The sequence below is a fragment of the Thalassophryne amazonica genome, chromosome 2 (assembly GCF_902500255.1).
Source record: "Thalassophryne amazonica chromosome 2, fThaAma1.1, whole genome shotgun sequence".
NCBI classification, from domain to species: Eukaryota; Metazoa; Chordata; class Actinopteri; order Batrachoidiformes; family Batrachoididae; genus Thalassophryne; species Thalassophryne amazonica.
In genome coordinates, this window is record NC_047104.1 from 12,002,335 (window position 1) to 12,025,457 (window position 23,123).

A 23,123-nucleotide genomic window follows, 5' to 3' on the forward strand; every position below is an offset into this window, starting at 1 on the left:
GCCCCGCCCTTCTTGTTTTTCTGCACCGGAGCAGTGTTGCTAGATATGAAATATGAAACTATCGTACCAAAACCTCAAAATTATCGTATTTTGGGAGAAATTATCGTACACAAACAAAACGCATACAATTAATTTACAAAGAATTTTATGTCACATTTTTAAACAGTAATTATAGTAATGGGGAAACTATGGCACAGAAAGAACACAAATGCACAAGCAAATGCACTACCAGACTAGAAAGATTTTTTTTTTTTCTGTGAAGGGACACAAACGTGTCAATTACCAGACTAGAAAGAGTCGAATTCAACCTTGAGGTCGCTGTCGTCATCCGATGCCATGGCCACTTGTGCAGATTTTGTTGAACACAGAAAAAATGTTGACACCTCCATAAGGAACTTGAACCTTTTTTTTTTTTTTTCTTGTATATCTCTTTGCTCTTGTGTTTTGTTCGTTTGTTATTGCATTTGTTGAAATAAAGTTTCGAAAAAAAAAAATGTTGGCTGGGGAATCTTCCTGTCACGGTAAAGATAGGATGGGAACTTGTATAGAGGGGGCGGGCTTTCAAATGACTGTCCCGGTCGCCCAAAGCCAGCAGCAGCCCTGTGTGTGGTGTGTCTTTGATGCCGCCTGAGTGCAACACCTGCAAAATGATTCTTGGGTGTCAGAGAGAGATGCGTGTTTGGGAAACCAACTGAAATTATCGTACATATTGGATTTTTTCCCATTATTGATCGTACAGAGGGCAAAACTATCGTACAAATATGATAATTATCGTACATCTGGCAACACTGCACCGGAGCCACCCATCCTCTGCGCTCCGGGACCTCCCACTTTACAAATGAAGCACTGCCTGCCACGAGATGCGCTTTGTTTACATCCATGTGAGAAGAACGTGAGCCAATGAAATTGCAACATGGGTAACCCTGTCACTCTGGCACATCGAAAACACAAAACGTGACGACTAAAATTATAGTATCGAATTCGCAAAAAAATAGTGAATGATTTTGATATATAAAAAAAATGCTAAATATTGGTAGGGACTATTTTGCCATCCCAAAATATTGGTTGTGACTTGTCCCTATGGTCCATATGCAAACCTACGCCCCTGGGCTCAGGCATCTTTTCCGGATGCCCCCTGGACGCCTCGCTGGAGAGGTGTTCTGGGCACGTCCCATTGGGAGGAGGCCCCGGGGAGACCCAGGACACGCTGGAAGGACTACATCTCTCGGCTGGCTTGGGAACGCCTTGGGGTTCCTCCGGAGGAGCTGGGGGAGGTGTGTGTGGATCGAGAGGTCTGGGCGGCAGATGGGGAACACGGGCTGCTGCCCCCGCAACCCGACTCCGGATAAAGCAGAAGAAAATGGATGGATGGATGGATGTTAAAGAAATGCAGCATTAGCACAAATTCTGTCGGGAGACTCACTGTTCTTTCAGATTCAGCAAATTGGATCCACCTTAATCCTAAGCACGTTACCTATTATCATCAATGCAATATGGTACAGGCTCATCCTTTAAAAGCTCAATGTCTCACTCACCTCTCGTGTTTTGCAATACGCCACATGATGCTCCCTCCACTGCCACGAGTTGGTCGCTGTCTGCCGGGGAATGGGCTCCGCCCCCTGCCTCCTCCATCGGCAGGATCGGAGAGTCTCTGCTCATCCCACTGCCATGACGGGTACTGAGGCCACATCAATTTCAGTACTCTGTATGTCCCTATGTAATAAACCCTTCTTCTCCAACCAGCTGAATCTCCTGGTAGAATTGTACCTGGCTCAATTAATAGTTAACAGACAAAAAGTCATTTTATGTACTGTTAGTAGCCCTTTAATTTAGTTTTAAGCCTTTATTGGTTGCCTTACTTGTGATTTAGTGTTTGTTTAGTGTTGCCTCATAATTGTTTTGTTGCTTGTTTTTCAAGGACCATATTGGAAATAAGAATTTTTGCTTTGTTGTGTTAGCATTTGCAGTCATTAATTTATATTTTATTGTTGTTGCCAGATACATCAAATCAAATCAAACATTCAATTAATATTTGTATGCATCTCTACATACTTCTTGTGGCTGTGATCTTGTTTTGTGTGACCTCCACATTTGAGATATTATATTTGAGATATTATGAGGACTGTTTTCTTCCACCAGCAAAATATAGCAAAGATTCGTCCCATCCTGTCTATGGCTGATGCTGAGTCCCTGATTCATGTGTTTGTCTCTTCTAGATTGGACTACTGCAATGTTCTATTTTCTGGTTTACTGCAGTCCAGCATTAGGGGTCTCCAATTGGTTCAAAATGCTGCTGCCAGACTTTGGACAAGAAGCAGAAGGTTTGACCACATTACACCCATTTTGGCATCTCTTCACTGGCTTCCTGTCCCTGTGAAATCAGATTTTAAAATTATTCATGGACTAGCACCTCCCTACTAAGCTGACATAATTAAACCCTACGTACTGGCCCGGGCTCTGCGTTCTCAAGGTGCAGGACTACTTTGTGTCCCTAGGGTGAATAAAAAGTCTGCGGGTCACAGAGCTTTGTCTTATCATGCCCCTCTTCTGTGGAATGATCTCCCTGCATCAATAAAACAGTCAAATTCTGTAGAGACATTCAAGTCTAGACTTAAGACGCACTTATTGTCCCTCTCGTATGGCTAGCATACTGACATAGTATGGTACTATGCTTTTTGCCCTTTTAAATTAATTTTATAAGGAAACAGAGCAGGCCGCTACAGAGCCCAGGATTGGTCACTTAAAGTGATTTTTTTTTCTGGCCATGATAATTTGTGCGCACATTTTCCTTTAATTGAGCCCACAAATTAATAAAACGTGCTCTCAAATTAATAAAACGTGCGCACGTTTTCCTTTCGTTCAAAATGATATGACCTAAATTGTCATCCTCACGATGGGGAGACGCTTCACCCTCAGCATCCTTTTTAATGTGCTTAAACTCCAGATGATACCATGCTGGGTAGATGAAATTCTCTGTATGTCCTTGTGTGCCCAAACCATGATGATATACTCTGACCAGATCCATTTCTAAAGGGGAAATGTATTACACTGTCTCCTGGTTTGTTGGCTGATTTATGACATTTATGTGTCAAGACAATATTGAGTGCACGTTTTCCAAATTGTGGCCACGTTTAAGTAGATCGTGCCCTTGTTTTACTCAAACGATGCTTAAAACGTGCACACAGTATCATAAAATGAGCACACAATATCATAAAACGTGCGCACAATATCATAAAACGAGCACACAATATAATAAAACGTGCGCACATTCTCTCCACATGCAAAACATTTTGCGATGACACTTCCAGGGCTCCGTAGGCTGCAGCCTCAACTTTATTTAAAATACGGGTCTTTTAGTGAGGCGATCACCTTAGTATTGCTTCTGTTTTTCTCATTGCTTAATGCTGACAAATTATACTGTATTTGTTGTCGTTCTGCCGCCTGATTCCATTTTTTTTTTTCTCTCTCTGAGGTGCAGCTTCATCCAGAGATGGGAGTGGGTGTCTTCTTCTGTGGGTCTCTCATCCTGTGTACCAGTATGGACTGCAAAAATTTCATGTATATTTGTTTTGTCAATTGTGTCGGTAGCATGGCCCAAGCAGAGGGTCACCCCTTTGAGTGTGATCTGCTTGAGGTTTCTTCCTCAAATCATTAGAGGGAGTTTTTCCTTAACACTGTCACCTGTGTGCTTGCTCTTGGGGTTGGTAAGACCTTACTTGCGTGAAGTGCCTTGAGGCAACTTTCTTGTGATTTGGCGCTATAAAAAAAATAAATTGAAATGAATTGTGTGCATTCGCACACAGAACGATCCAGTTATAATACTAGTGCAAAGAATGGTGCAGATACCTGATGTCACTGCCCACCTGGCCCTTGAGCCCACAAAACCTTGGCATTTGTTGGAACATTGAAAAGTTATGAATCTTGACAGACCAATCATTTAAAGGACTCTGTGCTTCAACCTCAAAGAGGCTGTTGGTTGACGTTTGCCACCTCTTGAACACAGACTATGGCAATATTAAACTCTTTCCTTCTCACAGTCTTGTTAATCCAAGAGCAACACAAAAATAGAGTTTGCCCACATTCCTCTACACACGCCCACATGTGCATACTAACACCTCCTCCTTCGTGTGTGCACACTGTTTAGCTATGCTAATTTGAATGTATTTTTGGGTCAATCGTGCACTCACCAGAGACTGCTTCCATGCCTAACCTTTGCCGAACAACTTAAATTTTTAATATCCCATTTAATTTATATGGGCCACCACTGAGGCAATGAGGCAATGCCAAAAACCATCTTTGATCCCGCCCCCCCCCCCCCCTTTTTTTTTTAATGGGGATAAAGGGTTATTTTCCTTATAAATTCCATAACCTTGGTTTCTGTCCATCCAGAGTCCCTGTTCTTACCCATCTTAAAACAATTTCACCTGAAGAAATGATCAATAAAAACAATTATTAGATCCAAGCTGAGAATCTCCCATTCTTTGATTTTCCTCTTTATTCCTCTCTGTGTACTTGTCTTTCCCTACCACTCCCTGCTTTTATCCTCTTGTCTCTCCTTGCAGCATCCTCTCTCCTTGGTGATTCGCCGGGTATAATATTTAATTATACTCTATAATTTATGCAGGTTATCAAACTCTGTGCGCATCATTTTATGTACATTGTGTAAATTGCTGTTTTTCCTCTCTCCTTGCCTGTCTCTCTGTCTCTTTCTGTCTTTTCTTTCCCCGTGCATTTTCTTGGAAGGGAGGAGGGTGAATTCTTTGCAGGCATAGACAGAGATATTAAAGCCTGGGTGCAAATGTAAAATGAATAAACAGGCTGGATCTCTTCTTCAAGGGCCTAAATGAGATCTACACAAAATAATTTAAACTAGGCCCATTCATCAAGCCCAGCCTGGGAATGTGTGTGGCAGTGGCCTGTGCATGCTGTCCATACTGTATGTCTGTGTGCGTGCAGATATTTTTTGTGCTGCTAGGGGTGGTGGAAGTAGTACCTTTGATAAAGAGTGAAAGACTTGAAGGTTACAATAAAAGAATATTTGGAAAAAAGCAAGTGGAGACTAAAGAACTTCAAACGTATGGGCAAACTCACCTTACATTAATTCACGGGGATTTTAAGTTCTAGAAAACTTGATTCTATTAGAATTTGTCAGTGATTTGATTCATAGGGCCATATGCTTGTTGTCTATTTGTGTATTTCGCTGTGTTTGTGTATTTGTTTGATCCATGAACATAGGCTGAGAACATGGACTTCATAAAGTGCTACTACAACAGCAGACCCATAAGCCTTTCCACCAATACGCAATGGGTTCTTGAACTGATGCCACTCAGAGTCATTTGAACCTTTGCGCCATCTTGTGAACTCGCCCACATTTCCACCAGCAGAACCTTTATAATCAAGGTCATCACCAAAACATAAATTCACTGATCCACTTCATCAGAATATTGAGCAATGACAGTGGCATATTGGACTGGACAAGTGAAACAGAATGTTGTGAAGATTGGGGAGGTGGTTAAATTGATGGGGTGTAGCTACCAGACGGTAGACTACAAAAGTTATAAGTACTTTGGAGCTATAATGAGGAAGCCAGGAGGACAGCCACAACCAAATACCCGGGCCTCAAGTAGAGGACCCACGCTTGAAAGATCTCTGCTCAGAAGAGTGCATTTCTAGGAAGAGCTAAGATACTGTGTAGAACCTTCAAACCCCCAGGACTTTTGTTTGACCACTATCACCCCAGAAGAGAAGATGGAAGGATTGAGAAAGGGATATATATACACAAGGGACAATTACGAAGTCTAACCCAGAAAAACCAGGAAATATACAGTTAATCAAGGAAATACGGTACCCAAATGAGCCCATCCAGAATGCTCTGTCCGGTGCATGCGAGAAGTTTTTAACAGGAATACATTGCGATGGTGGTGGGACTTTTTGTCCAATGTGAGCGAAAATTCATTATACAAAATCTGTTATATACATATTTACAGTTACATTACATGATATAGATATAGATATACAGTTCATTGCATGGAAAACCATACAGAATCACTGGGACTGCTGCCTTTGTTCTGTGAGTGCAAGTATCTGGTTTATACGATGACAGTTTAGGTGAGTTTATATATATATATATATATATATATATATATATATATATATATATATATATATATATATATATATATATATATATATATATAAGACTGGAAATGCTTTGCCCTATCAGTTCTCAGTGTACAGTTTGTGCAGACCAGACGATGTATAACAGAGATCCAAGAGCTGTATTCTTTACAGCTCTTAGAGGGTGACCTTTATTGATTTATCCACAAAAGACAAATTTTACTGGCATCAGATGCTTGTCGGGTGTTAATTTCAGACCCTGGCAGCAGGCCTGCATATAGAATAGCTGTTATCATGCAAGTGTCTCCCCACTAAGATATTTAGTCTTTATTCAGTCTTTAAAACCTAAATCATTCACAAAATACTGCACTGGGTGCATCATTTTGTATGTACACCTTATTCTTAAATTATGATGTCCAAATAAAACTTCTATCAGCACTTGACACACACCAACCCCAAAAACCCAGAAAATCAAACAGTTCAAGAAAACATACTTTAATTAAAGATTGTATATTACTAAATGTTTGTCAGGTTATATTTAAACGTGAGCCATATATGTGGGTGGTGATATATTTGCAGTAACTGAAAAGCAAAGACTCTTTTGGAAACAATAAGACTGAAGGTAAATTCAAAATCGTGTCCAACTCTTGCAAAATTCAGTTTTCAATTTGTGTCGGATGGAAACATTTGCATAAAGAAAACAAAGCTTGATTTTGAAGTGTGTGTGTGTGTGTGTGTGTGTGTGTGTGTGTGTGTGTGTGTGTGTGTGTGTGTGTGTGTGTGTGTGTGTGTGTGTGTGTGTGTGTGTGTGTGTGTGTGTGTGTGTGTGTGTGTGTGTGTGTATTTAATAAAGATGATAATAATAGGATAATTTGAGTTCTTTTTGTTGTTGTTAAGCAATGAAATCTTGTTTTTTCTGCTATCGTCTTACAGAACTCCACAAAATCACAAGAGCTCAAACAGCAGCCGACAAAAATAGCTCGGATAAGAAGTGATGATAAAATGTGACATATTAGTTTCATACACTCATATCATTTTTTTTACAACCTGTTCCGATTGTTTGCATTATTTCATACCTACACTAATTTCTCTTTTCCTTTGTCTTTCCTTTGACTTTTGGGAAATTTAAAATCTGCGCAACATCTGTATTACTCCCACATATCTAATAATTATACAACAGTATTAAACTGAAATGAGTAAAGTTATGAATGTGATATTTCAATGCTGCCTCTCTGTGGAGACAGAGCATCCATGGCTGCAAAACACACCTCAGTCATTCTCAGCACACCACAATAAAGCACCTCGAGACTGACGCCACTTAAGCAACTAAATAAAAACGGAAAGAGAATTTAGTTATGTTTACATGGAACCTAATAATCCATGATGATTGTCCTCGAGTGGACTGTTTGTCCTGGGAACAAAGTTAAAGTGCCTCCAGCCTGCAGGTAATTCCCTTTTTGGGAGTTGGTGGTGGGTTGGGCACTTCAGCCACCGTAAAACACTTTGAAAAGCTCAACAGAGGAACAGAAGATATTTTGTTTCTGCCCTCTGTGAGAGTAACTCTGCTGCCTTCCATTGGAAGACAGCACACATTAAGACAGGGATCGGGGGAAACCCACTTGGATCCTCATCCGTGTAAAGGAAGAAATGCACACATTTACAGATCTATTTGCAGATTTGTATGGACGTTTGCAGGTCACGTGCACTTGTGGGCTTGACTGCGCACAGGCAGAGGCACTTGGATTCACGGGTCTCCACACCAATTTGTAGGTATTGTTGCTACATTAATGGCCCCATAGTGAGGCATCCTTGTAAAGCATGTTGAACATCTGCTTTTGAGTGCTAAGGGGTCGCCCACTGCATCGAGACCCTCAGGACTAAACATGAGGCCGCTTATGCAGGTGGACACTTGCAACATCCTTTCTATCAGCAAGTATGACCAACCTCCACTGCTATCAAGGGAGGTTGGAAAACTCCAGTGCGAATGCTCTCCAAGTTCTGCAGATAAGGTGAAAAAATGAGTAATGGACTTTTGGATTCTAGTAACTGTGGGGTAAATAATATGATGCTCCTTGAGTATGCAAAACACTGGGGGGTACACAATGCTCAATTATAGTTTCAGTGTCAAGAGCCCCTCCACTAGACACTGGATCTTTATTACTGGTGGTGCACCTGAGGCCATTGATCATGTTCTTGTGGAAAAGTTATTAAAGTTATATTATTTTGTTTTGTGTTTTTTTTACTCTTTTACTGTGCTTTTTTAATCTTTTAATTGTGCTTTTTAATCTTTTAATTGATTTTATCTTGTTTTTTTTATTGCTTTGTGTGAAGCGCCTTGATGTAACACTTGTGAATTGGCGCAATATAAAATGAATAAACTAAAATTAAAAGTGCTGGTGACGTCTGCAGAAGAGTGCGGCCTATAGAAGTATTCAATTTATGAAATCTGACATCAATCTACTTGTGGCTTACCTCATTTGAAGTTCAGAACACAACTGTCTGCTTTGTGTGACAGACTTAATCTGACAAGACTTCAAGAGCCGACTATTTTGAAGGAGTTTGCACATGATCTAAATGCAGAATTTGCAAACAAGGACACAAAAAGGACTCAAATGGGATATGAACATGAATAATCCTGGGAATGCATCGAACCTGCACAGGAGCATCTTTCATATGTGAGAACACTGAATATCATCCAGAGGAATCATAGTGTACAGCTTGGTGGAAATTCTGGGGTGTACAAGATAAGGCACTGATTGCATTGAGGGTAAACAAGGACTCTATGAGCTGGTGACTACTATCTGTAGTCTACTCAACCTTGATCTTCTTACAAAGAAGTTTAAACACTGTGTTCCTGCACACCTACACATTGTCCCATCAGAGTCACTGCAAAGAATGAAGGTCCAAGTCTTTAAGATCCTGGTGCTTCCTGTCTTTCTGTATATTTGGGAGACCTAGACTCTAATCAAGTGACAAGTGGATGCATTTGGCACTAGGTCTCTCCAGAGGATCCTTGAATACAACTGGAATGACAATACCGGATGCCTCAGTCCTGAGTGCACCAGCTAATGGAAAATGCTACTGGGTGCCCAGGGGGCAGTAGGTGAGTACTTTCAGGAGGCGGGACAGAGCTGTTTGCTTGGGTGGTTGACAACTAGGACATGGGGGGGGGGGGGGGGGTTATGTACAGTGTGGCGAATGGCAATGACCCAACATCTGACCTCATACTATTGTTCCTCCATTTTCTTCCAATCATTCTGTTGAGTCCTGGTGCTTCCCATCTTAATGTATGGTTATGAAACTTTGACAGTAATCAGGTTGGGTGGACTGAGACGTCTGGGCACAAATGCTTAAGATTGTTTACTGTAATGATTAAGCAGGGTCCGGTACACAAAAAGGCAATCCAAAACAGCAAACAAATCAGGTACATCAGGTGATAATGAGTGGTCGAAAAAACACAATGTGGCAAGCAGGACTAGGAAAACACAAGAACAGAGCTGGAAGTGAAGACATAAAGCACAACAATCTGGCGAGGGACTAGTGCAACCAGTGAACCTTATATACACCCTGGTGATGAGCTACAGATTAGAAACAGGTGTGTGGAAAGCTCCAGAACAGGGTGTGGCCTAAACAGTGTGTACCGCCCACCACCAAGCACAAAGAGAGACAGACAAGAGAGATGGGGAAAGACAAAGCCCAAGCAGGAAAAGCCTAGCAAGAGAAGTCACAAACTGAAAAAACAATCAAACCTCCGCTAAGCAGAACAAACAGAAAAACATGACACAAAAAGTCCAAATTATGACTCACCTAAGGTGAGAAGTGGGTGTCTTTGATATCAGCTCTGTCTGGAGAATCCTTGAGTGCTGCCGGAGTGACTTTGTGTCAAATAAGAAGTTACTTAGATAAGTATCACTTGCATAGTGAGGGAGCACCAGCAATAACATTTTGTCCCTGTGGTGTATTTCTCTGTTCATGATCCAACATAGAGGTGTTGAGAAGCCTGGTGGATGTGGAATTCTAAGGGGCATCACTTGCTTCACCTGGCTGTGGCAGACAGATGGTTACTTTTGAGATATGGGGATGAAGTGGTTGTCTACCTGGGTGGCTGCCATCCAAGACAATCCTGTGGTGAGGAGGATACAGCGACGTGCGACACGAGCACATGCTTCCAGACTTGACTTGACTTGGTCCTCTTGGGGTTCATATGGACTGGACTCTTAATGTAAACTTGACAAGAAGTAGACTGTGTATGGCTCAGCAATTAAATGCAAACATCCAAGCACACCTTCAGACACCGAGAGTCACCAAAGGCAAAGGATGTAAGGGACTGGAACTGTCCATGAACTGAAGGTTAGGTTGATTCAATCACAAATTGTTCTCGAGTGTCAACATGTCATCAAGGAATACACAAAGCACAAAACTGCTCAACCTTGAGGGTAAATTTCTATCATTCCAAAAAGGCAACAGTGTTGATGCATTAGTCTCTATTGACCAGTGGTGGGCACAGATAACCAAAAAATTAACTTTGATAACAGATAATAAGATAACTGAAAAGTTATCTTTGATAAAGATAAACCACCCAAAAATGTATTGGAAGTTACAGATAATCAATAACCGATAAATTCCGGTGTTGCCGATGGGACGTTTGCAGTTGCTAAAGAGCTGAAATTGATTTTTAACACGACTGCTTTTGAAAGCATCAAAAGCGGTAAAAGACCTAAAGAATAACCAAGAATGTTTGACCATGCTGCCCCCTGCAGGAAACAGACAAATCCTGAGAGCACCCACGAAATCAACTCTTTACTAATCTGAATCATTTTTCTTTCAACATTCTGCCGCTGCTGGAAGCTCTTGTTTACCGGTCAGGTGGAGGTCTTGAAAAATAAAGTCATACTAACTTATGGTTTTTTGAAAATACTGATAGAATAACTCTATTAATGTAAATTCTGTCATTTGTACAAAGATAAAATATAACATATATCTTTTAATGTTGAATAAGGCACTAATTCTGAGGTTTTGTAACAAACACAGACCGCAAAGCATTCTGGGTAAAAGTGCTAAACAGTGATTGGTTCAGTAATCCATTATGTAAACCAACATGTTAATGTGACGTGTGTCATGTGTTGGTTTAAAGATAAATGTGCTTTTGTAAAACATTCCATTTTTATTTGTAAAAACAGGCATTTTTACGGAGCCCTGGAAGTGTCATCGCAATTGCATGTTTTAAAACTTTTATGATGTTGTAAAACGTGCACTCAATATTTGTAAGTAAGTAAGTAAATTTATTTATATAGTGCCTTTCACAGACATAAGGCCATGTACACACGTTATCAGGTATTTGTAAAACCGAATATCTTACCCTTTCAGTTTGGGGAAAAAACTTAATCCACACTACGTCGTTTAAAAAAAAAATCCATCCACATCGAACCGTATAAATGTGTTGTAATTAGTCTGCCAAACCTTTGGGTGGCAGTACTGATTAAAATTCTATCCAATCAGAAGCCTTATTCTCTTGTCATCACTTCCACAAAAACTAAAAACATGGCGCCAACCTCGTTCGTGTGGACTGATAAGGAGTCGCAATTACTTCTAACCGTAGTTTTAGAATACAAAGTTAACAAATACGAGGTCTGTCAATAAAGTATCGTACCTTTTTATTTTTTTCAAAAACTATATGGATTTCATTCATAAGTTTTTACGTCTGACATGCTTGAACCCTCGTGCGCATGCGTGAGTTTTTCCACGCCTGTCGGTGACGTCATTCGCCTGTGAGCACGCCTTGGGAAGGAGTGGTCCCGCCCCCGCGTTGGATTTTCATTGTCTGGAAATGGCGGAATGAAAAGGACTTTTTTTCCATCAGAATTTTTTCAGAAGCTGTTAGAGACTGGCACCTGGAAACCATTCGAAAAATTTCTCTGGCTTTTGGTGAAAATTTTACAGGCTTCACAGAGAATAAGGTCTGTTAGTACAGCTTTCAGGACTGCTTTAAGGATGGTCGGTGCGCCGCGCTCTGAGCTACGACGACGAGGCACAAACCACTGGATCATTTCTAAGCTGATGGCTCTGTGGATACGAGACCGTCGTGTGCTCTTTCTCTGTTATCACAAGAGCTGGACATCAGCCATTTTCCGGCAGATTTCACTTTTAACAAGAGATTTTGTCATGGAAAGCCGCGCGGAGGCTTCGCGCGTCACGACCGATTCGCTGATGAAGCGAGACAAAGGAACACCTCCATTTCGGAGTGTTAGAGGACAAGTTGGGACATGTCTCGGCTTTCAGTGCTTACCAGTCGAGTGAGTATAAGAGAAATTGTGGAGAGCTGGACCGACCGTCCTTAAAGCAGTCCTGAAAGCTGTAGTAAAAGTCCTTATTCTCTGTGAAACCCGTAAAATTCTCACCGAAAGCCAGATAAATTTTTCGAATGGTTTCCAGGTACCAGTATCTCACAGCTTCTGAAAAAATTCTGATGGAAAAAAAGTCCTTTTCATTCCGCCATTTCCAGACAATGAAAATCCGATGAGGGGGCGGGACCACTCTTTCCCAAGGCGTGCTCACAGGCGAATGACATCACCGACAGGCATGGAAGCACTCACGCGTGCGCACGAGGGTTCAAGCATGTCTGACGTAAAAACATATGAATGAAATCCATATAGTTTTTGAAAAAAATAAAAAGGTACGATACTTTATTGACAGACCTCGTATATGCACACAAAAAGCGCCTGGACAATGGACAATACCAACACTTTGAGAGCAGCCAGGTACCCAGACATTTAATACTGCCATGAACACTCCTGGCCAGTAGATGGCAGTAGCGGCCTTGAAAAAATGTCAAACAAAATTACAGATAATCCGTGTCTGCTACATTTAAGATGCGTGGAATTTAACAAATGCAAATACACTAACGTCTATAAACCCAGAGAATATATTCACGAGAGTTTTAGGCACTAGAGTTTAATGCTGTTATCTGTGGACCCTGAACAGAGTGTCTGAAATGCATTTGTCCTGTCGTGAACATCTGAGATTACCTTATGCTACCCATAATGCATTGCTGCCTGGCACAGCATGTGCTCACAAAACCTTAAAAATTAGCACATTACTTTAAAACGAAAACATATATCTGATATTTTCACTTTATAAACTTCAGATATGACAATAATTTTAAATAACGTCTAAAATGAGTGGTTAAAATTTGAACCATAAGTTAAACATGTATGCCTCTGGATGACTTGGTGACATTGCGATTATATTAGTATGGTGTTAAAGGAAATTACTTTTTTTTTTGATTACTAGTTCTTCTTTGCTTACAGACGATAGAGTGGTTTCTGATTGCAGAGGGTAGAACAACATGCCTATTAGGAAACTTTTAACAGGTAGGTCTCAACAGTTTTGAAAATGTTTTTCACTGTTCAGCTTAGTTTAGTACGTTATCGGTCTAAAAGTTATGGCCCGGTAATTCATTGTAAGATAATTACTCCGATGATGGTTTTTAAATTTATCTAAAAAGATAATCCGATAATGAAAATATTATCTTCGATAATTATCTATCGGATTATCGGAAGTGTGCCCACCACTGCTATTGACATACTGCAAATAGAACACGAACTATCGAACAAAAGTACATCTGTGACACTCCCCTCTTAAGATGGCTACACCTCATGCAGTGTTGAAATTCTGTCACATATTGCATCAGTATTTCGAGCCTCTTATAGCCGCTGAGAAGAAACATGAAATATGATAATATCACCCTTGAACTTAAACATGCTGTGCGGTAGCATAACACCATTAATGCCGAGGAGACAATCACACGCATATGCACTTGAACTTCACACATACACCCACTCTGCTAACTGACAAGTCCTGCGTGCTACATGAGGGGCTTATCCACAAATATAAATATCTAATGAGAGTCGTCTTTAGTGTGCCGGGAGAGATTCTCGGTGTGTGTGTGTGTGTGTGTGTGTGTGTGTGTGTGTGTGTGTGTGTGTGTGTGTGTGTGTGTGTGTGTGTGTGTGTGTGTGTGTGTGTGTAGCTGTCTGAAACCCCACCCTCTTCTTCCCCCGCCCCCATTATATGCCCCAAGCCTGCCTTAACATCGACATGTCATGTGCACAGGGACTGTGTGCACGTGCGTGTGTACTTACACAAAAGCTGAACACGCATGGCAGCGAGTGTAATGTACAATACGGCTTCCAAATGAGGGGAGGGGAGGAGAAGAGAGGAGGCCAGCGTGTCGCCGCTCGGTTGGAAATGACATCATAGCAGGGGTTAAACAGCTACCGTTTACCTTGATTTATAATCCTCCTCCTCCTCTTCCCTCATTCTTTTCTATTCTCTCCACACACAGAGAGGTGAGACCTGCTGGGGGAGAACAGGAGTTAAAAGAGAGGAGATGGGAATCACAATCCAAAAGAAGAGTAATTAATTAGACCAGTTTTAAAAAACAGAGCAATACAAAGAAACTAAGTAACATACTTCAGTTTTACTGCACTAATTTAGGTAAAGTATGAACCGCGCATGTTTACCTAAATGTCTTACAACCCCAATTCCAATGAAGTTGGGACGTTGTGTAAAATGTATATAAAAACAGAATATAATGATTTGCAAATCCTCTTCAACCTATATTCAATTAAATACACCCACAAAGAGAAGATATTTCATGTTCAAACTGATAAACTTTATTGTTTTTGTGCAAATATTTGCTCATTTTGAAATGGATGCCTGCAACACATTTCAAAAAAGCTGGGACAGTGGTATGTTTACCACTGTGTTACATCACCTTTCCTTCTAACAACACTCAATAAGTGTTTGGGAACTGAGGACACTAATTGTTGAAGCTTTATAGGTGGAATTCTTTCCCATTCTTGCTTGATGTACAACTTCAGTTGTTCAACAGTTCGGGGTCTCCGTTGTCATATTTTGCGCTTCATAATGTGCCACACATTTTCAATGGGTGACAGGTCTGGACTGCAGGCAGGCCAGTCTAGTACCTGCACTCTTTTACTATGAAGCCACGCTGTTGTAACATGTGCAGAATGTGGCTTGACATTGTCTTGCTGAAATAAGCAGGGACGTTCCTGAAAAAGACGTTGCTTGGATGGCAGCATGTGTTGCTCCAAAACCTGGATGTACCTTTCAGCATTGATGGTGCCATCACAAATGTGTAAGTTGTCCATGCCATGGGCATTAACACACCCCTATACCATCACAGATGCTGGCCTTTGAACTTTGCGCTGGTAACAATCTGGATGGTCTTTTTCCTCTTTTGTCCAGAGGACACGACGTCCATGATTTCCAATAACAGTTTGAAATGTGGACTCATCAGACCACAGCACACTTTTCCACTTGGCGTCTGTCCATTTCAAATGAGCTTGGGCCCAGAGAAGGCTTCGGCGTTTCTGGATGTTGTTGATGTATGGCTTTCGCTTTGCATAGAGTTTTAATTTGCACTTGTAGATGTAGCGACGAACTGTGTTAACTGACAATGGTTTTCTGAAGTGTTCTTACCGCCCACGCGGTAAGATCCTTTACACACTGATGTCAGTTTTAATGCATTGCCGCCTGAGGGATCAAAGGTCACGAATATTCAATGTTGGTTTCAGCCTTGCCACTTACGTGTAGAAAGTTCTCCAGATTCTCTAAATCTTCTGATTATATTATGGACGTAGATGATGGAATCCTTAAATTCCTTGCAATTGAACGGTGAGAAATATTGCTCTTAAACTGTTGAACTATTTTTCATGCAGTTGTTCACAAAGTGGTGAGCCTCTCCCCATCTTTGCTTGCGAACAGCTGAGCCGTTTGGGGATGCTCCTTTTATACCCAATCATGACACTCACAATTAGTGTCCTCAGTTCCCAAATGCTTATTGAGTGTTGTTAGAAGGAAAGGTGATGTAACACAGTGGTAAACATAACACTGTCCCAATTTTTTTGAAAAGTGTTGCAGGCATCCATTTCAAAATGAGCAAATATTTGCACAAAAACAATAAAGTTTATCAGTTTGAACATTAAATATCTTGTCTTTGTGGTGTATTCAACTGAACATATTGTAGATCGAAAAGGATTTGCAAATCATTGTATTCTGTTTTTATTTACATTTCACACAATGTCCCAACTTCACTGGAATTGGAGTTGTAGATGAGAAGTATTGTCACAGCCCACTATGACGTGAAGTGGCTGATGCTGGCTGATGTAGCAGATTCTCGATAATCTCTGAACTGCCAGAGAAGGATCACTCCGGGGTACTAATGGCCCATCTTCAGCACAGGTCAACGTAGCTCAACGGAGGGCGATGTAGTACTGCTGGAGCTTGATGTTTGGTGACAGTCCACTGAATTATGATAAGACATAGTTTACCTTTTTCCATCAGAGAGCGGGCGCATTGGTAGCGCACTCCATAGTGCAGTAGCGCAGCCTGGTAGAGTTGATTGTTGAATCAACATATGAGATGTCACGTGACATAACCTATATAAACTCGACGTAACTCTGAGATGCATCACCTGCTACTGGTGCATTATCAAGACAGGTTCTACCTCTTCTGCAACATTTCTTCATGCCAAAGGGATCCAGAGGACATGGTGCCTCCAGTCAAGCCACCATCATTGGCCAGCGGAGGCCGACATAAGTTATTGGAGCAGATTTGTGCCTCAAGACAATTCTGTCTCTGAGGTCTACAGACAATTTCTTTGACTTCATTTTTGGTTTGTGCTCTGACATGCACTGTCAACTGTGGGACCTTATATGTAGACAAGTGTGTGCCTTTCCAAATCATGTCCAGTCAACTGAATTTATCCCAGGTGGACTCCAATTAAGCTGTAGAAACATCTCAACAATGATCAGTAGAAACAGGATGCACCTGAGCTCAATTTTGGGCTTCATGGCAAAGGCTGTGAATACTTACGTGCATGTGATTTCTTAGTTTAGTTTAGTTTTTTTTTCTTTCTTTTCTTTTAATTTTTAATAAGTTTGCAAAAATAAAATAAAAATCAACCTTTTTCCACATTGTGGGGTATTGTGTGTAGAATTTTGAGGGGGAAAAAAATCCATTTATTGGTGATGGTGTAGTGGGTAAGGCATTGGGCTTGAGACCAGAAGAGCCTCGGTTCAAATCCCAGCCTGACTGGAAAATCACTAAGGGCCCTTGGGCAAGGTCTTTAATCCCCTATTGCTCCCAGTGTGTAGTGAGCGCCTTGTATGGCAGCAGCCTGACATCAGGGTGAATGTGAGGCATTATTTGTAAAGTGCTTTGAGCGTCTGAAGCAGATGGAAAAGTGCTATATAATTGCAGTCCATTTACCATTTTGGAATAAGATTGTAACATAACAAAATGTGAAAAAGGTGAAGCACTGTGAATACTTTCTGGATGCACTGTAAATGCTGGAGGTATGGTGAGTTCAAAGTAAACTAGGAGAAATGGATACCAAGGCTGACTGTCCAGTAGGTTAACATGGATAGTGTAAAAATTGCGTTAGAATTGCATTGTTTTTGGAGGATGCCCTAGAAGACCAGCTGAACAAATAAACTGAGGGATGTACTTTGAGTATTTCTTGACATCTACAGAGACTACTGCTATAGCAGGTTCACAACCCTAAATGTCCTGATCAGGTGGGTCTCATGAACCTTTCTCCTCACATTGCCTCTCCATAATCTCTTTTCTGATCTCCAAAAATATTTGCACACTACCAATCAAAAGTATAGAAGTTGAGCTAAGTCCTTTGACAGTTGTATTTGTGGCAGTACTTTGGCTCTTTTTAGCAGTTAACAAACCAGATAATATTGTTGCATTGTCAAGTTGGCCACAGGAACAGGCAGCACAGCCAGACTGTCTTTTTAGGCCAGTGGCTCTTGTGCCTCAAAGACCACACAGCCCCACGTGTAACATATCACAGGCACCAACAGGTGCACATCATCCTCCCAGGTACGATTTACTGCATTTGCCATGTTTCTGCATTCTAACACCTCGGAAAACTATTCACACATTAGCAACAAAGTCACCATGAGAACCAGTATAAGACATTAACAAATAACATAGTAAATCGCAATTATTTTCAATTATTTCCAGTGCTCGCAGGAGCGCTTGTGCTCCAGTTTCCACATCAGCGTGAAGTCCTCCCTTGACCGCTACAGTGTTTGTGCTGAATAACACCGGCACCATTAGTTTAACTTGGTGCTTGCATCACTGTGTGCAATTACTCATCATCACTTTGGTCACAGGGCTTGTGCCATACCTCCTCCTCCTCCTTCTCCAATATGCATCTCTGCAGGAATGTTAGTTACATTTTTCTGCATGCAACTTCATGTACTCATCTATAACATAATTCTCTAAGGCCCAAATCTGTGCCTGTTTTATGTTAATTTCGATTCAATTCAATGTATTTCATTTATATAGTGCCAAATCACAACAAAGTGGTAAGGAAAAGCTCCCTCTGATGATTTGAGCAAGAAACTTCAAGCAGACCAGACTCAAAGGGGCGACCCTCTGCTTGGGCCATGCTACAGACACAACTGACAAAACAATTGACAAAAAAATTACAAAACGAGTATACAGGAAATTTTACCAGCGACAGGACAGGAGGGTTGCAGAAGACACCACTCCCGTCTCTGGATGAAGCTGCACCTCAAACAGAGAAAAAAAAACAGAATCAGGCATCAGAAAGGCAGCAAATACAGTATTATTTGTCAGCATTAAGCAACATGAAAAACAGAAGAAATACTAAGGTAATCAGCGGCCAATAGACCTAAGCTTCACTAAAAGACCCAAAATTTAGATAAAGTTGAGGCCCCGGCCCACTCCGTTTCCTAATAAAATTAATTTAACCCCTTAACGCCTGAATTTATATAGCTTTATATAAAAAAATGTTTTGTGTGTTTTTGCCTTTAAGTAGATGGTAAATAATGTTGAGATTATTAATTTCACTTTTGCACAAAAAATAAATAGTAATTTTGGTATTTTGGTAATAATTTATGTTATAATGTTATAATAATAATAATAATAATAATAATAATAATAATAATAATAATAATAATAATAATAATAATAATAATGGTATGTTGCAAATTTGCGACAACAGGCATACTGGTCAATTTGGTATGTTGCATATTTGAGTCAAATATTGTAGCATATATGTGACAATAGGCGTTAAGGGGTTAAAAAGGTAAAAAGCATAATAACATACTATGTCAGTATGCTAGCCATAAGAAAGGGAAAAGAAGTGCGTCTTAAGTCTGGACTTGAAAGTCTCCACAGAATCTGACTGTTTTATTGACGCAGGGAGATCATTCCACAGAACAGGGGCATGATAAGAGAAAGCTCTGTGACCCGCAGACACAAACTAGCCCTGCACCGTGACAATGCAAAGCCTGGGGCGGTACGTAGGGTTTAATTAGGTCAGCTAAGTAGGGAGGTGCCAATCCGTGAACAATTTTATAGGTTAGTAACAGAACCTTAAAATCTTATCTCACTGGGACAGGAAGCCAGTGAAGAGATGCCAAAATGGGCGTAATGTGGTCAAACGTTCTGCTTCCTGTCAAATGTCTGGCAGCAGCATTTTGAACCAATTGGAGACCCCTAATGCTGGACTGCGGTAAACCAGAAAATAGAGCATTGCAGTCGTCCAATCTGGAAGAAACAAATGCATGAATCAGGGACTCAGCATCAGCCATAGACAGGATGGGACAAATCTTCGCTATATTTCACAGGTGGAAGAAAGCAGTCCTCTTAATATCTCTAATGTAGAGGTCAAAGGCAACGTAGGATCAAAAATTACCCCAAGATTCCTCACTTTGTCAGTGTCGTGTATAGGGATGGGTATTGATAAGTGTTTATCCATACCGTTATCGATTCCGATTATTGATCTGATTCCTTATCGATTCCCTTATCAATACCTCTTGTGAATTTTCTGTGTACTAAAAGTAGGCTTTACAGGTTTTCTATGTCAACAACATTTTATTGAGTCTTAAAGTAAATAAATATGAAGTTGGTCAATGGATCCTTGACCTCTGTACAAAAATAGAAATAAACAAAATCTGTAGTTTTCTCAAAAGCATTTCCTTTCAGACATAAATGACATGAATGTCAGTCCATACCTCTGAGCTGAGCTCAGCCGGCTGCACGTCAGCATCAGTGTAATTCATAAAGAACGCAGGACGTCTCATTTTATGTTATGTTTCGGACGCGGGCGGAGAACCGACCCAGCGTTTGAAGGACCCAGCATAAAATAAGCAGAGCACGGTTCAAAGGATAACAGAATTTAATAAACATAACAGTGACTAGTGCCAAACAACTAAAACGTCCGCGGTCTGGTGAGGTGGAAACACAGCGCGCTCTTAACAGTGCAAACGGTCCGGAGCCACAGCAGTTCGGACCCAGGGACCCCGCCGACACCCCCCAGGTGGCCGCGACAAACTGAGTCTGTGAAGAAAGAAAACATGAGGTGAGTCCAACTCCACACAGAGAGACACAACTCAAAGGTGCACGCAATCAGCAAACACTTCCTGGCTTAAAGCTATACATCAGCTTCTCACCCTGCAGGCATGAAACAACTCAGTTCAAATCTCCACTGCAGCAGAAGCTGATTAGACAATTAGCATAACGTGACAGCTCAATAACACAAGGTGTGAGGGACACCAAATCCACTGTCATTACTTCATAAAAGTCACCAAAACCAAATTACCTCAGGAAGTGTGCTGAAGAGCGTGAGATCTCACCCAATCCTCGTTCACAGACTGTGGCGTCAAACCTGGAGCGGTCTCTGCGTCCGTGATGGTGAGATTGTTCTCCTGACGTCGATCTCACACGTCTGCTCACAAGGTCGAGTCTCTGGCAATCACACACTGTGCATTCAAGGTTTAAATGCAGCAATCTCTGATTATGACAAAATACACCACAGCTGTGAGTCCTGATGACCTGCACGTGATAACAAGCCTCAGGTGTTCAGGGTGAGGTCCTAATGCTCAGCCACTCAGTCCTGAATGCATACCACCTGGAGGGAGAAACAGAAAACAAAAACCAAACTAGCCAAACACCCCAGCCCACAACATTTTAGGAGGAAAAAAAAAACGTTTTATTCTGTTGTAGTTTGTTTGTATTACAACATTTGGAAAGAGGTGTCATTTGATTTAAAGTGGTGATTCGCTTTGAAGTTATTAATTCTGGCTGGACTTTAACTTGACTCAGCACAGAGCAGCGCAGCGTTTGGAGCTGTGCGAACGGAACAGAGGACAATTCTTGTTTCTTGCCTGCAACAAGACAAGAGTCCCAGTTAGTGACTTTAACGGGCACAAAAGTGACTCATGATTGACATTTTTAAATGACTTTGAGAGGGGTTAAGAAGCAGAGTTGCCGCTTCTGAAAAGCATCAAAGCAGTAAACATGTTAATTTCTGTACTAAAGCTGGACATTTTAACATGGAGTTGAATGGAAACCAGCTCACTTTTGAAGCCAGCCTCAGGTGGCCAGTCAAAGAACTGCAACTTTTTCTTCTTCCACTAGGGCTTCATCTGAGTCAAGTTTACCACTTGGCAACCAGTAGGGGAGCAAGTGCTGATTCCTCTTCTTTTCACACCAGTTTACTGACCACAACACAAAATACAAAAAAATGAAGTATGTCCCTTTTGGGCTACTGTATGAACATGGTGGCCATCATGAGGTTGACCCACTCCCATATTGGTATGAAAGGGCTCATTCAGAGCTCATGAAAACACATTACATTCAGTCAACTTGAAAAACAGTCAGATAGTTCCAAAACAATCCTGATTCCTGATGATGGAGTCCATAGCTGATGGTGTGGATTGACCTCTTTGTGTACAGACTGACATCTGCTTTTCTCAGTCAGAAATGTATCAAGTTCTTCATCCGACAGCAGTTCCACTTCAACTAGAGATGTCCCTGTGAATACTGCAAATGCTAAGCTCCCACCATGTTTGTTTTCAAGAAAACACCGTTGCGGCTGGTGTGAGTGTGCGCGGTGGTCAGGCGTGCAATAGCACAAATCGTGTAGAACCAAAATTGCACGGTAAATGGAACACAACTGCAAATGGTATGAATAATCCATGTCATGTGAAATACCAACCAGTAATCAAATGACAAGGATCTAAACAGGCGTTACATAATAACCGCTACAGTCGTATTCTAATTTTGCTAGTAGATGCCTCTAAACCTGACACACTGTAGCTTTAAATTATAGGCGTGTTCTCTATGTAAAATCCAGTCAGATAAGCCTAAAACTTTGTGAAACTGATACTTCTGAGTGCAGCTTTATTTTCCAAGGGGGAAAATATGCATGAATGGACGTTCACATGAATGTGTGGACATATAAACAGAGACGACACAGATCAAAACACCGTCCAGCTGCCTGCAGCTCGAGCCTAAATTCCCCACATCAGTCATAAAACAGTGGAGCATTCCTCTACGTTGTGTTTCTCCACCCTCCCCTCAGCGGTGGCAGCACTTCACAAAGGAGCCATTGAAGAGGCGCCTTCAGTTTAAAAGTTGAAGTGTATGTCTAATTTTGGTCAAAGTTCATTAGGCGACACAAAAGTGGGAGCTTGTAGCGAACACGAGGACAGTGGCAGAGGCGAGCGCTTCATGCCAGGACCGATAAGAGCAGACAGAAAAGACAAAGGCGCCGCTCCTTCAGAAGGAGGGATGAGGAAGGGCGAGCAGAAGAAGAAAGGAGACCAAATTGCAACCAAAAGTACTGGCTGAGAACATTGTGTGGTTTTAACGCGGGCATGTCAGCGTTTCTTAATGTGACCCAGCGTGGCTGCAGCACATTCCACTTTAATATTCAGCACCAAAAAGAGAAGTAATGGCAGCCACATGAAAATGATATACTTTAAGTACGACGACTATACCGAGGGTATTAAATTGTCATCACGTCTAAGTGAAAGCTACATCAAAACGGGGCACACGTTTGTGCCCAATGCAAATCCGCCAGCTTCATTACAAGGAAGTAATTAAGAGTTTTAAGAAGAGCCAAATATAAAAACAACAGTAAAAAGTAAATA